Source organism: Anomaloglossus baeobatrachus, chromosome 5 (assembly GCF_048569485.1).
Source record: "Anomaloglossus baeobatrachus isolate aAnoBae1 chromosome 5, aAnoBae1.hap1, whole genome shotgun sequence".
Taxonomy (NCBI): domain Eukaryota; kingdom Metazoa; phylum Chordata; class Amphibia; order Anura; family Aromobatidae; genus Anomaloglossus; species Anomaloglossus baeobatrachus.
This window is the reverse complement of record NC_134357.1, coordinates 263622668-263637964: the sequence shown is the minus strand read 5'-3', so window position 1 is coordinate 263637964 and position 15297 is coordinate 263622668.

The window sequence follows — 15297 nt, the reverse complement described above, 5'->3', positions numbered from 1 at the left end:
ATTCAGTTTATTTCCAAGACGTGTTTTCTCTGTTACATGTCACACGGATCACACTACTGTGTGGTTCGTGTGACATCAGTGCTGCCGGAGAAAAACGATCTTGTCTCCATGCGTAACACATGGTCCCCGAGAAATCACTGATGTGTGCGCAGAACCATTGATTTTAATGTGTCTGCATATGTCCGTGATTCCAGTATGTATAAACGTAGTGGAATCACTGACATGTGAAGGGGGCCTAAGGGCCGCTTTACACGCTACGACATCGCTAAAGAGATGTCGTTGGGGTCACGGAATTTGTGACGCACATCCGGCCGCGTTAGCGATGTCGTTGTGTGTGACACCTATGAGCGATTTTGAATCGTTGCAAAAACGTTCAAAATCACTAATCGGTGACATGGGGGTCTATTCTCAATTATTGTTGCAGCTGCAGGTACGATGTTGTTCGTCGTTCCGGCGGCAGCACACATCGCTCCGTGTGACACCGCAGGAACGAGGAACCTCTCCTTACCTGCGTCCACCGGCAATGAGGAAGGGAGGAGGTGAGCGGGATGTTATGTGTCCCGCTCATCTCCGCCCCTCCGCTTCTATTGGTCGGACGCTTAGTGACGTCGCTATGACGCCGCACGCACCTCCCACTTGAAGGAGGGATTGTTCGGCAGACACAGCGACATCGCTGAACAAGTAAGTGTGTGATGTTGCCGTAGCGATTATGTTCGCTACGGCAGCGATCACCACATATCGGCCGTACGACTGGGGCGGGTGCTATCGCGCTCGACATCGCTAGCAAATGCTAGCAATGTCGCAGCGTGTAAAGCGGTCCTAAGGCAGTAGATTTTGTGTGGCAATCCTCAACAAATCTGTCTAAAAGTTCCATCAAGGAAATTTGCTTCTAAATTTGTGAATAAGTTAACTAAAATCATTAATCCTGTGACGGTCACCTCCCGTTGCATGGAGGATTAATAATTCCTTCCTTTCATCGTTACTTAAAAAGTTTAAGGGGACACTGGGTCCTCGGCATATCATTGAGGTTGACTTGGAGGAGTATAAGGTGGAACGAGTTTTTGGTTCCAGACGTGTCAGACGTTGCCTGCAGAATCTTTTTAATTTGAAAGGTTTCGGTCCGGAGAATAATTCTTGGGATGATGCAGGAAATTTGCATGCGGAACAACTAGTGAGATGGTTCTGTCAGCGGCTCGGGATCTCTGGGGATCTAGTGGCACCACTTAAAAGTGTGGGGGGGTTTGAGAACTACTCTAGCGAAACACAGAGCTCTGCGCCCAGTACTCATGGACCGGAGAGAAAGAATTATCCCTTACACATGGGGCTTCCCTCTCCAATTGCAAATGTGTAATCACAGGGGAACATTTTCTCTACAAGATCCACAGGGTTTGCAGTCATTCGTTGAGGACTTGGGACTACCGATGATTTCTGTCACGGGCTAGCTGACAAATGTGGATCTGCACCTCCAGATCCTTTGTGTTTCATCATTCCAACCGGTATCAGTGCTCAGATCTAATGTTTTGAATCATTATTGCTTCAGGATTTCTAGGATATAGTCAATCGCTTCACAATCTGATGAAGCTACATCTTGGAGTCTTCAAGTGAGAGAGGGAGATTGGAATGGTCTTCATGGGAGACAATTTGAATAAAGCCTTCTTTTGTGCACATAGACTTCCTTTAGCATGTATGGTACAAGAAAAAAAAACTACAAAATTATCACCAGGTGGTAAAGATGCCCATTTCACCTGCATAGACTATACCCACCGGTCTCGAATCTCTATTGGAGATGTGAATCTGCAGAGGGTACTATGTTTCATATGTCCCTCAATCCAACAATTATGGTACAAACATTTTGATGTGCATACACGTTTCTGGAGTCTTTCTGCTTAGATCACCCCACACAGCCTTTTCTGTACGATTCCAGGCTCTTGTATATCTGTCAAAACAAGAACTGCCTAAACATCGCTTGACAGCTATGGCTTACTAAGACAGACCCTTCACTGCAGAAATAGACATTGGAAATGGACCTCTTGTGCAGAATGGAGAAACTTTCAGCACATCATAAAACTAACTCTGAAGGTTTCTTTTGAACTTGGCAAGGTTGGATTACGTTTAGGCACACTGCTTTCCATCCGTTCTCTATAATTGATTTGCTTATTAATTGAGACTACTTCTCAATATGTTAACGTATTTTTCGGACTATAAGACGCACCCTGGTTTTAGAGGAGGAAAATAGGAAAATAAAATTTTAAGCAAAAAATGTGATCATGACACACTGTTATGGGGCGAGGATCTGCTGCTGACACTGTTATGGGGTAATGTTCCCAAATTCTCTACTAAGGTACCCCATCCTTGTAATGATCCTCCTACCTTGTATATGATCCCCATCCTTGTTTATATGTCCACCATCCTGGTATGTGCCCACATTCAGGTATCATATATGCCCCCATCCAGGTATATGCCCACATCCTGATATGTGCCCCCATCCTGCTCTATGCCCACATCCTGATATGTGCCCCAATCCTGCTATAAACCCCACTCCTGGTATATGGCCCGCATCCTCTGGCACACAAAAAAAAGAAACGTTTATACTCACCTTTCCTCGCTCCACGCAGCATCGCCCGTCCTCCTGTCTATGCCAGCAGCAGGGCCGCTGACCTGTGTGGAGCTGTGTGCACAGCGATTACGTCATCGTTGTGCACACCGCTCTCCACACACATCAGTGGGCCGGCAGACATGAGGACATCATGATGCTGCAGGGATCGGTGGCCGGTGAGTATACTTATTCACTGCCCCCCGCGCTGATGATGATGCACGGGGGGCAGTGAATATAGCCACACATGATCACTCCAGGCTGTAGTGGCCAGGGATAATCACGCGGGCCGGCTGTTAATTATGCACGCCCCCGCCAATAATCCCGCCCACCTGTCAGCGCCGGCTTCAGCGCTGAGAGATGATGGGCGGGAGGATGGGCGTGCATATGAAATGAGCGGGCCCACGTGGTCACGGCAGGCTGCTACAGCCTGCTCATGCCGACGATGACCCGCTGCACCGCAGCACCCTCATTCTCCACATATGGACTATGAGCCCTACATTCTGACTATAAGACGCACCCCCCCCTTTCCCACAACATGGGGGAAAAAAGTGCGTCTTAGAGTCCGAAAAATACAGTAACATATGGCACTCATCCTCTCCTTCCCCTATTTTCCTTTCCTCTTCTGTTTCTCTTTTCTTTCTTCTTTTCTTAATAATTCCTTCGTTTTAGTGATGGGAGCATTTTGAATTTTGGAAATAATATTCTGATTTTTTTATGACACTATCTGGTATTACTGTAATCACAGTGAGCTGAAAATCAGAGCGATCTCACTTATACTGCACGATGAAAGGTATGAAAATAATTCTGCAGTTGAAATATCTTAGTAAAAAGCAATGAAATGCAATAAAACAGAAAAAAATGTAAATCTGGTATCGCTGTAATTGTACTGACCTTAAGAATAAAGTCACCGTATCACTTATACCGCACAGTGAACCACGCCAAAAAAAAAAAAATTAATTATTGAACTGCTGTGGATTTGTTCATTCTCCCTCCGAAAAATCAGTATACGGTTAAGATTTATCGTGTACTCTATGCTGAGTACTTTGACCCCAAAAAAGGCGATTCAGACGAAACCTCCGACTACCTCTTGAAGCTCATCAAGAGAATGCTAAGAGTGTGCAAAGCAGTAATCAAAGCAAAAGGTGGCTACTTTGAAGAGCCTAGAATATAAGACATATTTTTAGTTGTTTCACACTTTTTTTTAAGTATTTCATTCCACATGTGCTAATTCATAGTTTTGAGGCCTTCAATGTGAATCTACAATTTTCAGTCATGAAAATAAAAAAAACTCTTTGAATGAGGTGTGTCCAAACATTTGGTCTGTGTGTGTGTGTGTGTGTATATATATACACACACACACACACACACTTTTTTTCCCCAAAAAAATCCCTTTATTTTATAAGTTAGAATGGTCAAAGGAAATCTGTTGGATAGACCCTCGTAAGCCTTATAAATGAGCATCTAGGTCATAGAAAGTTGAGTCCATTGATACCTTGATGTCTGCTATCCATTGGCTTAAACTGTAAAATTCCTTCTTTTTCTTATATGTAAATGAGGTGTTAAGATAGATGGGCACAGAGATCTTCCTCAGGCCATGTTCACATGTTCAGTCTTTGGTCAGTATTTCACATCAGTATTTGTAACCCAAAATCAGGAGTGGAAAAATCAGAGGAAAAGTATAATAGAAACACATGGACCACTTCTGCATTTTTCACCCACTCCTAATTTTGGCTTACAAATACTGACCGTGTGACCATGGCCTTAAAGTGTGCCTCCACAGCTTATTACAATGCTTAGGAACGCCTCTGGATGTAAATTGATCTGTTTGCTGCATGTGTGACTTCAGGTTTCATTCATGAAAGGTTGGGCATGTACAGATCGCCACTTCGCTTCTGCGGAGTTCTGCCCTTCTATGGGCACTGGCTTCAACTTCCTTCTGTGCAGGAGTTTCCCATAAATATCACTGGAGCCTGGTTAACGCAAGCTTCTATCACACTGCTATAGCCTCTGTGTTACAGGCACCATTAAGCAATGAGCACATAACCTCTTCTGTAGGAAAGATGCTTTTTGGTTAATTCATAATGTTCAGGACTGCATACCTCTGTAGCAATAGCCTATCAATCTGCTAATTCCGGCACTTGCCTCCAGCAGAAAATGAAGCAAAACATTCGGTTAGGTGGCCAAGATCCTTATCAAATCTCTTATGTTGTATAGTACTTTTTAAGGATAAAGTGCACTTGTTTTTGCTTTGTTCTGCAAACTTTCTTCTGGTAGCATTCCTGCCAGTTCCTGGCTGTCAGTAGGTAAGGGCAGTACAGGCACCTTACCTCCTTCACCATGTCCCTCTGGAGATGATCGTCTCATCATTATGCTTAATAACAGTTGAAGCCAGAAGATGGTCCCTATTCTTTGCTTTCTCCTACTATGTCTTATTGTGTTTCAGAGCTTTATCTAATATATAAAGCTGAGTGTATTTGTGTGAATGTATGTCCGCTAAAGGAGTCTGCACCGTCGCATTTACAATCATGAAATTTTGCACAGCCAACTCAGTCGACTTACGGAACGAGAGACTATATTTTGAGGGAAAAATTTAACCCTGCGCTTTACAGTTATTCATCAAAAAACCTGCTTACATTAGAGTCAATGGAGCTGGGAGCTACAGGCCATTAATAGGAACTCTGATTGGTTGCTATAGGCAATGACATTCTTAGTATAAGACAGCTAATGTATCAGTTAATATGATTTTGGTGGAGAGACGGGTGGAGCACAAGACAGAGAAACAGAGAGAGACAGACAGGGAGATAAACAGAGAGTGAAACAGAGAGACAAATAGAGACAGACAGAGAGACAGATACAGGCAGACAGGGAGAGAGACAAACCGAGATGGATAGAGAGACAGACAGGGAAAGAAACAGACCAAGAGAAAGAGGCAGACAGGGAAAGAGGCAGACAGGGAACTAAACAAACCAAGAGAGGGAGGAAGACGGAAAGAAACAGACCAAGAGAGGGAGGCAGACAGGGAAAGAAACAGACCAAGAGAGAGAGGCAGACAGGGAAAGAAACAGACCAAGAGAGAGAGGCAGACAGGGAAAGAAACAGACCAAGAGAGAGAGGCAGACAGGGAAAGAAACAGACCAAGAGAGAGAGAGAGGCAGACAGGGAAAGAAACAGACCAAGAGAGAGAGGCAGACAGGGAAAGAAACAGACCAAGAGAGAGAGGCAGACAGGGAAAGAAACAGACCAAGAGAGAGAGGCAGACAGGGAAAGAAACAGACCAAGAGAGAGAGAGAGGCAGACAGGGAAAGAAACAGACCAAGAGAGAGAGGCAGACAGGGAGAAGGACAGAGAGAAATAGAGAGAGACAGACACACAGACAGAAAGAGAAAAACAGGCAGACAGAGCGGGAGACAGAGGAGAAAGACAGAGAGTGGGAGAGAGACACTGAGACAGTTACTATCCCGGGCAATGCAGGGTACTACAGTTATTACATTATATGATTAGAGTTAACCAAACATAGTAAAGAGTAATCTTTTATCCCTTTTTTAGATTTTGTGCTCACTTTACTTTCTTGAAGATCTCTCCCATTTTTTGAGCGTCTGGTTGGGGTTGCATGCCTGCGACCTCCACTGATAGTTCCAAAGACAAGAGAAGTGTGCATCTTAGGATGCAGGAGCAAACACAAAGCAGAGTATGCATAGTCATATGCTTTATTTTCTATTATGTCTGTAACGCCACTCAATGTGCTCAGGTGGGCGTTCTGCGCTCATACCTCTTAAGATGCACATTTCTCATCTTTTCAGCAATGAGTGGAGTCCCAGGCCTGAGACCGCCAACAATCATTTCTGTCTCCTGACCTGCACAGTTTTATACCTTTTTTTTTCAGTGATTTGTGAGTATCTCAAAACCTGATCACCTATGGATTTGCAAGCTAAAGTGTCTGCAAAATAAAATATATATAATAAAAATATGCATAAAAATTTAGTAACTCTCTTTTTTTCAAGGATCTTCAAATAGCACCAAAAGATGTCAGGAAAACATCTTCAGATAGGACGGACTCATTTTTCTAGACAGAAGCACTTTGTATTTTGCTTATGTTTAGTGATCCTCACCAATCTGATGTCACCTATCCAATGTATAGATGAAAAGTTGGAATACTACTTTCATTTTTTTCATGTGCATGTCAGTAAGGGATTTGAATTCTGCTGTGTTGTTAGAAACCACCTCCTCCATTTTTTGTCTGTACTAGTTGTCTCTTCCAAGACCTGTGTAGCACTGCACATTACAAAATGAGAAATAAGTCATATTTATGCCCAATGAGGCTGATTCAGTACTGCAGTCACACTAATTTTTTCTGGCACATAAAAATGTTTCACAAGAAGAGGATGTGCTTCAGAGTAACAGAGTACAACTTATTTGTCTGTCATTCAAAAAGTCTCAGACAGGTCGGCTGGTTTCACACTACGTCTTTTTAACATCCGTTGAAAACGTTATTTTAGCGGAAGTACGGATCCTGCTTTTACAGCAAATAACGTATGCAAACGCATCTGTTATTTTGCAGGATCCTGCACTGGATGTTTAGGGGCGGGCATTGGAGTCATGTGATCGGGAGTGAGGGAAACTAGACTGGGAGCCGGCTTCTGACAGCTGCAGACACTGGTAACCAAGGTAAACATCGGGCTTGGATACCCGATATTTATCTTGGTTACGAGTGTCTGCAGCTGCTAGGAGCCGGGCTGCCTGCACACGTAACCAACGTAAACATCGGGTAACTAAGAGAAGTGGTTACGCGATATTTACCTTGGTTACGAGTGTCCGCAGCTCTCAGGTGGGAGAGAGAGGAAGGGGGAAAGACATAGATAGAGAGAGAGAGGGTGAGGGAGGGAGGAGGAGAGAGACAGATCACGCGAGACTGGTTCTGGGCATGCTCAGTACTTTCTGGGCATGCTCAGTACAAAAGCAGGATCCTGTCTATCAGCACGCCAGCGTTCACCTGCGTTCGCGTGCTGTTTAGTCAGGATCCGGTGACTTGCAGTATTTTGACGCAGCTCAAAAACGCTACAAGTAGCGTTTTTGAAACATGTTAAAAAACTGCAAGTCACCGGATCCGCACTATAACGCACGCAAACGCAGGTGAACGCATGTTAACGCGAGTCCATTGCAAATGCATTGAAATGAAAACGCATTTGCACTGGATCCGTACTTCCGCTAAAATAACGTTTTCAACGGATGTTAAAAAGACGTAGTGTGAAACCAGCCTAAGCTGTCCTTTTCACCCCACTCTATATACAGTGCCTTGCAAAAGTATTCGGCCCCCTTGAATTTTTTATCCTTTTCCCACATTTCAGGCTTCAAACCTAAAGATAAAACTATTAATGTTATGGTGAAGAATCAACAACAAGTGGGACACAATTGTGAAGTTGAACAAAATGTATTGCTTATTTTAAACTTTAAAAAAAAACAAAACTGAAAATTGGGGCTTGCAATATTATTCATCCTCTTTACTTTCAGTGCAGCAAACTCACTCCAGAAGTTCATTGAGGATCTCTGAATGTTGTCCTAAATGACTGATGATGATAAATATAAGCCACCTGTGTGTAATCAAGTATAAATGCAACTGCTCTGTTTTAAGCGGGCTTTACATGCTGCAATCTCGCTAGCAAGATCGCAAGCGATAGTATCCGCCCCCGTCAGTTGTGCGACATGGGCAAATTGCTACCCGTGGCGCACAACCTCGCTTAACCCCATCACACATACTTACCTGCCCTGCGACGTCGCTCTGGCCGGCGAACCACCTCATTTCTAAGGGGGCGGTTCGTGCGGCATCACAGCAACGTCACACGGCAGCCGTCCAATAGAAGAGGAGGGGCGGAGATGAGCAGGATGTAACATCCCGCCCACCTCCTTCCTTCCGCATTGCCGGTGGAGGCAGGTAAGGAGATGTTCGTCGCTCCTGCGGTGTCAAACACAGCGAAGTGTGCTGCCGCAGGAACGACGAACAACATCGCTAATAAGCAGAAAACGATTTTTTGTTTCAGGACAACCTCTCCGCAGCAAACGATTTTGACCGTTTTTGCGATCGTTTAAGGTCGCTCATAAGTGTCACACACTGCGATATCATTAATGACGCCGGATGTGCGTCACAAACACCGTGACCCCGACGATAATTCATTAACGATATCGTAGCGTGTAAAGCCCGCTATAGTCTCAGTATTCTGATTAAAGCACAGAGAGCATCATGAAGACCAAGGAACACAACAGGCAGGTCCGTGATACTGTTGTGAAGTGTAAAGCCAGATTTGGTTACAAAAAGATTTCTAAAACTTTAAACATCCCAAGGAGCACTGTGCAAGCGATTATATTGAAATGGAATGAGTATCATACCACTGCAAATCTACCAAGACCCGGCCATCCCTCAAAAATTTCATCTCAAACAAGGAGAAGACTGATCAGAGATGCAGCCAAGAGGCCCATGATCACTCTGAATGAACTGCAGAGATCTACAACTGAGGTGGGAAAGTCTGTCCATAGGACAACAATCAGTCCTACACTGCACAAATCTGGATTTTATGGAAGAGTGGCAAGGAGAAAGCCATTTCTCAAAGATATCCATAAAACGTGTTGTTTAAAGTTTGCCACGAGCCACCTGGGAGACACACCAAACATGTGGAAGAAGGTTCTCTGGTCAGATGAAACCAAAATCGAACTATTTGAGCACAATGCCAAACAATATGTTTGGTGTAAAGGCAACACAGGTCATCACCCTGAACACACCATCCCCACTGTCAAACATGATGGTGGCAGCATCATGGTTTGGGCCTGCTTTTCTTCAGCAGGGACAGGGAAGATGGTTAAAATTGATGAGAAGATGGATGGAGCCAAATACAGGACCATTCTTGAAGAAAACCTGTTGGAGTCTGCAAAAGACCTGAGTGTCAGGTTTCCAGGTTTTCCAGTTCTCTTTTGAATGAGCTTGCCCTCGGTTAACATGGAGTTTACTGTTCTGTTGCCCTACTTCCTGTCCAGCTGCTTAAAAGGCCGCCTCTAAGCCTAGTCCAGTGCCTGAGTATACTGCTTGCTGTGTGCTCCTGCTTTGCTGCTGCTAATCCTGATTACCTTTGGATCCTCCTAAAGACTACCGACCGACCGACTATGGACCTTACCCGGTTTCTCAAAGCTGTGCCCGGATTCCTTCTGCCATCTTCGGTCAGCACTCTGCCCGGTTCTCTCTGGTTCGTAACCACTCTGGACAATCATCCCGTACGGACACTCCTGGACTTTTACCGCTTGCCCCTTGTCTCCCGGCTGCTGCGCATTTAGGCCTTCCGGGGTGATTGCCGGACAGTCCCTGTATAGGGGTTCGCTCTGGTGGTCTCCCTGGGGGAGTCCGGTGCGTGGCCCCGGGAATTCCCTTCGCTCCGTTTCGGGAAGGTATTTTGTGTATTTATACCGCTGTGTTTTCCGTTGTGTATCTACCGTGGTTACATATTATAAAATATCTTGTACCAAGAACTCGTCTCTGATTGTCATTGCCCTACGCTATCGAAATCCTCAGAACATATATAAGTATTACACTGAGACTGGGACGGAGATTTGTCTTCCAAGAAGACAATGATCACAAACATAAAGTAAAGTCTACAGTGGAATGGTTCACATATAAACGTATCCAGGTTTTAGAATGGCCAAGTCAAAGTCCAGACCTGAATCCAATCGAGAATCTGTGGAAAGAGCTGAAAACTGCTGTTCACAAACACTCTCCATCCAACCTCACTCAGCTTGAGCTATTCGCAAAGGAAGAATGGGCAAGAATTTCAAATAGGAATAACGTTTGGAACACCATTCTAAGTCCGAACTGGGTGCAAAAACCTAAAAAAACATCACTATGGGGAGATAAGGTATGCACACCAGTGACTATGTAAGGGGAATACATGAAATAGCAGAAACTGTTGTGTGAATACTGACTTGAAAAATCCAATAGCTATATGCAAGAGTGAATATGTGAAAAATGGAACCTGCATTACTGCCATGAATATATGAATCAAGAGAAATTTAGCTACTGAATTGATCAATGCAATAGAGCCCCAACACTACGCCAAAGTATTTCTCTACGTTGGGGTCCCTAGCTTGTGTGTGTCCTCTCATGCAGTTAAAAAAAACCTACCGTGTATGGGAAGCTGAGACCCAGGCTATTTATGCGTATGATATGGATTGGCAATAGGTGTGGTTGGGGAGGGTTCACAAACGAAAAAATACTAACAAATAGGAATAACGTTTGGAACACCATTCTAAGTCTGAACTGGGTGCAAAAACCTAAAAAAACATCACTATGGGGAGATAAGCTAGGGACCCCAACGTAGAGAAATACTTTGGCGTAGTGTTGGGGCTCTATGGCATTGATCAATTCAGTAGCTAAATTTCTCTTGATTCATATGTTCATGGCAGTAATGCAGATTCCATTTTTCACATTTTCACTCTTACATGTAGCTATTGGATTTTTCAAGTCAGTATTCACACAGCAGTTTCTGCTATTTCATGTATTCCCCTTACATAGTCACTGGTGTGCATACCTTATCTCCCCATGGGCAAGAATTTCAGTCTCTCGATGTGCAAAACTGATAGAGACATACCCCAAGAGACTGCAGCTGTAATCGCAGCAAGAGGTGGCGCTACAAAGTATTAACTTAAAGGGGCTGAATAATATTGCACGCCCCACTTTTCAGTTATTTTTTTAAAAAGTTTAAAATAAGCAATAAATTTAGTTCAGCTTCACAATTGTGTCCCACTTGTTGTTGATTCTTCACCATAACATTAACATTTTTATCTTTATGTTTGAAGCCTGAAATGTGGGAAAAGGTTGAAAAATTCAAGGGAGCTGAATACTTTTGCAAGGCACTGTAGGTTAATATGCAAAGGGTAACACAATTTTTCACCCCTTATCTGGTCACACTGACATAATCATTAAGTCTATGCTAGGCACTACTTATTAAATGATGAACTATTTTTTGCCACAAACTGAAAATGACCTTTGGTTATTGCAGGCCCTTGTGTCACAGGAACCTTCATCGACCAATGAGTGATTTCACACAACTCGGCTGCCGGCATGTCAGGGCACTCAGCCAGCTGAGCGCTCGGCCGCCGGCATGTCAGGGCACTCAGCTGAGCGCTCGGCCGCCGGCATGTCAGGGAACTCAGCTGATCGCCCGGCCACCGGCATGTTATAGCGCTCAGATGAGCGCTCGGCCGCCGGCATGTGAGAGCGCTCGGCCGCCGGCTATTAAGAGCGATCAGCTGATCGTTCACAATAGTCGGCTGCCGGTACTGTAAAGAAGAAAAAAAATAAATAAATAACGCTTTCCGTTATTTTGTACGATCCGTAGCATTGCGTTGTGCCACTATATGCAACGCATCCGTTGCATCCGTCACACAACGCAATGCTACGGATCCCGTCCAACGCAAGTGTGAAACTAGCCTTACCCAGAGTAAGTATTGTCTGAATTGAATGCTGGCAATAAATAAGGTTTTGTGTAAAACTAAGTTCCTTACAGGACTATATCTTTGATATAAAAGTGGTTTTGACTTTGACAGGCTCCTTTAAGAAAAAAAGCCCAAACTTATTATCACATAGGTCATGAGATTGCCTACCATTCTAAATATGACAGTATCCCGGCTCTCCCAATATTAATATCGCCACATTATTTATCCAACAGAGTGTCCCTCATTTAAGGATTGTCCCATGAAGAAAGTTAATTTTAATTAGTAGATCTTGAAATAATAAGTTCCACAATTGGATGTGTTGGAAAAAAATTCCTCTGCTGAGATAATCTTATATAAGTGACCCTGCCATATACTGTCTAATGGTTGTGTCTTACCATACAGGGACATGGTCTATTCAAACGACATCTCCTGGTCCCGGAGGAAGTAAAAGAGTGTACAGTCATGGCCAAACGTTTTGAGAATGCTACAAATATTAATTTTTACAAAGTCTACTGCTTAAGTTTTTCTAATGGCAATTTGCATATACTGCAGAATGTCATAAAGAGTGATCAGCTTAACAGCAATTAGTTGCAAAGTCAATATTGGCTAAGAAAATGAACTTTAACCCCCAAAACACATTTCAACATCATTGCATTCCTGCCTTAAAAGGAGCAGCTAACATTGTTTTAGTCATTGCTCCATTAACACAGGTGTGGGTGTTGATGAGGACAGGGCTGGCGATCAATCAGTCATAATTAAGTAAGAATTACACCACTGGACACTTTAAAAGGAGGCTGGTGCTTGGTATCATTGTTTCTCTTCAGTTAACCATGGTTATCTCTAAAGAAACACGTGCAGCCATCATTGCTCTGCACAAAAATGGCCTAACAGGTAAGAGTATCGCAGCTACAAAGATTGCACCTCAGTCAACAATCTATCGCATCATCAAGAACTTCAAGGAGAGAACTTCCATCGTTGCCAAAAAGGCTCCAGGGCGCCCAAGAAGGACCAGCAAACGCCAGGACCGTATCTTAAAACTGTTTCAACTGCGGGATCGGACTACCAGCAGTGCCGAGCTAGCTCAGCAATGGCAGAAGGCTGGTGTGAGTGCTTCTGCACGCACTGTTAGGCGGAGACTGCTTGAGCAAGGCCTGGTTTCAAGGAGGGTAGCAAAGAAGCTACTTCTCTCCAGAAAAAACATCAGGGACTGACTGATATTCTGCAAAAGGTACAGGGAGTGGACTGCTGAGGACTGGGGTAAAGTCATTTTCTCAGATGAATCCCCTTTTCGATTGTTTGGGACATCTGGAAAACAGCTTATTAGGAGAAGAAGAGGTGAGCGCTACCACCAGTCTTGTCTCATGCCAACTGTTAAGCATCCTGACACGATTCATGTGTGGGGTTGCTTCTCAGCCAAGGGAATCGGCTCACTCACAGTCTTGCCTAAAAACACAGCCATGAATAAAGAATGGTACCAGAATGTCCTCCAAGAGCAACTTCTCCCAACTGTCCAAGAGCAGTTTGGCGCCCAACAATGCCTTTTCCAGCCTGATGGAGCTCCTTGCCATAAAGAAAAGGTGATCACTAAATGGCTGATGGAACAAAACATAGAGATTTTGGGTCCATGGCCTGGAAACTCCCCAGATCTTAATCCCATTGAGAACTTGTGGGCAATCATCAAGAGACGGGTGGACAAACAAAAACCAACAAATTCTGGCAAAATGCAAGCATTGCTTATGCAAGAATGGACAGCTATCAGTCAGGATTTGGTCCAGAAGTTGATTGAGAGCATGCCAGGGAGAATTGCAGAGGTCCTGAAGAAGAAGGGTCAACACCGCAAATATTGACTTGCTGCATTAACTCATTCTAACTGTCAATATAACCTTTTGGTACTCATAATATGATTGCAATTATATTTCTGTATGTGATGTAAACATCAGACAAACACAATTAAAAACCAGAGGGCAACAGATCATGTGAAAATATAATTTTGGTGTCATTCTCAAAACTTTTGGCCATGACTGTATATAGTCTTTACAGCACGGGATCACAGCTGATTCTCTCTGTGAGATAAAGCTTTTGCTGCTCACTTTTAAACTTCCAGGGAAATGTTTTACCTCACAGAAAGCATCAGCTGTGATCTTATCTGTATACTCTCTTTTGCATACACCCCTATCCAGCAGATGTGGTATGATCAGACCATGTCCCTGTAGGGTCAGAAACAGCCATTACACAGTACATAGCAGGAGGACATTATCTCAGCACAGGAACATTTGTTTTGAACACATCCAATTGTGGAAGTGATTTTTATTCCAAGATCTATTAATTAAAATGTATTTTGTTCGTGGGACAAACCTTTTCATTCTTTACCATCATGCTACACATTCACATTGCTGGAAGCCTGTTATTGAGTCAGACTTACGTGTTGAATGCCTCAGCTGTCACGCTCTGTGAAGTTACATGGTCTGCCACTGGTCTTCGGTGGACTGGTTCCTGAATGCTTCTACTATTCAATAATACCTCTTACAGTTTATAGTGGAACACTTAGGAACTGGTGGCATCCTACTATTGTATCACACTCACATTCAGTAAGCGCTGGAAAATGACCAATTCTTTCACAAATGTTTGCAAAGGCAGAATACATTACTAAGGGCTGGATTTTATCCACCTGTGGCAGAGGATGGAGATAAATCCTGAACTCAATGATTAAATGTGTCCCAGTACTTGTCAACATAGTGTAGAAATGCTTTAAAGCATAACCATTGTTCTCATTTTTATTTAGTAAATCAATAGTACACATGTGAAGATAAGCAACTGTGTAATATATCTTATCGGACAAATTTGCCCACCCCTGTGGGCGTACTAACATTCAATGAATATGCAGCTTCATGGCGGCCGGCGGAGGATCGATGCGCACTAAATTGATGTCGGGTATAAGCTTCCCGGCTTCAGTGAGGTATAGTGCGCATGACCGAAAGTTCCGGGGACTCCGGATCATGCGCAGTGTGCGTCCATCCTCCGCCGGCCGCCATGAAGACTGAGGTATGTGCGGCAAAGTTGCACATTCATTAGCATGTTAGTACACCCACAGGAGCGTGCTAACATGCTATGGGGGCCAACTAGCCAAGGGAACTCACGCCCTTGCGACTGTTCGTGGGCCTCATTAGGATATAAGAAACGATCTTTAGAAATACTTTTTCTAAACATCTCTTTATCTATGCTACTAGATA